We start from the raw sequence: 1106 nt of genomic DNA, 5'->3' as shown, positions 1-1106 counted from the left end.
ACACATTAGGTTTGTTGAAGGAGGGTTATCTTGAGTTTGGGATGGCCCAGTCCCAGATGATTTACCAGTGAATCATAGGCTTGGAATGTTTATGCGTGTTTGTATCACTAATCAAAATAATTTTAAATATGAATACATGAGAAAAGTGAGTATGATAAAGCTGCACTTTAGTAATAAATTTAAGAATAATTTCATATTGTTAAATTTTATCTTAACTTTTCTACTACTCAGGCAAAGTGATTTTGATGGCAGTCTAAGGTTATCTATCATTCCAGTTTTTTAACTCAAAATTTATACTGGTTAATTGTTAATGTGACTGTCAGTTGAGGGAGTTCCAAGCACAGAACTCTTGCTAATTACAAAAAAAAAAAAAATAATCAAACCATTCAAGATTGTCTTAAGCAGCTTAAAGCACATCAAAGCATGAGCATGTTAACGTGTAATATCTGTTATAAACGCTCGTGACAAATTGGAGGAGCCAATTTGTATTGAATAAAAAAATCGAATTTATTAGCAAGCGATAAGAGAGCAAAACAGCGCTGGGCGGCCGGGGAGGCAATGCTCCGCCACAGGCCCGCAACTTTATGTTACCGTTACATTCCTTATATACATTTCATATACCCCCTTTCTTGTAAGTCTCCGCCTTGTCCTGCTTCTTCTTTCCTCATTTGTGCANGTCTGTTACTATATAGATTCGGTAAATTTTCTCAAGGATGAGTATCCTTTGATGTAGAATGTCTTTTGATGCGGAGAAATACAGTCTTTGTTAATTGCAGCTGTTGTCCTTCCTCTCCTTATCTAGTAAGTTATAGCCATTGCTTTCCTCCCCCCTTATCTAGTAAGTTATAGCCATTGCTTTCCTCCCGTGACCCGTGACCTTCACGCATCACTTAAGCAAGTTTTTGTTATTTACACAAGGCATATGTTAACTCTCAATATGTCTCTTCACCCTTCTCGATTTCATGAACAAAGTTAACCCATTCATTACAATATCTATGTGAAGAGTAAATGGTAGCTGAACACAAGTAACTTTGATTTACAAATCTTGACTTACTAACCTTGAATTACTTGGCTGGAATGCTGCACATAAGGCTATTTTAACTAAG

The sequence above is a fragment of the Haliaeetus leucocephalus genome, unplaced genomic scaffold (genome assembly GCF_000737465.1).
Source record: "Haliaeetus leucocephalus isolate CR32 unplaced genomic scaffold, Haliaeetus_leucocephalus-4.0 Scaffold229, whole genome shotgun sequence".
Lineage (NCBI taxonomy): Eukaryota > Metazoa > Chordata > Aves > Accipitriformes > Accipitridae > Haliaeetus > Haliaeetus leucocephalus.
Note: the sequence above shows the minus strand (reverse complement) of the source record.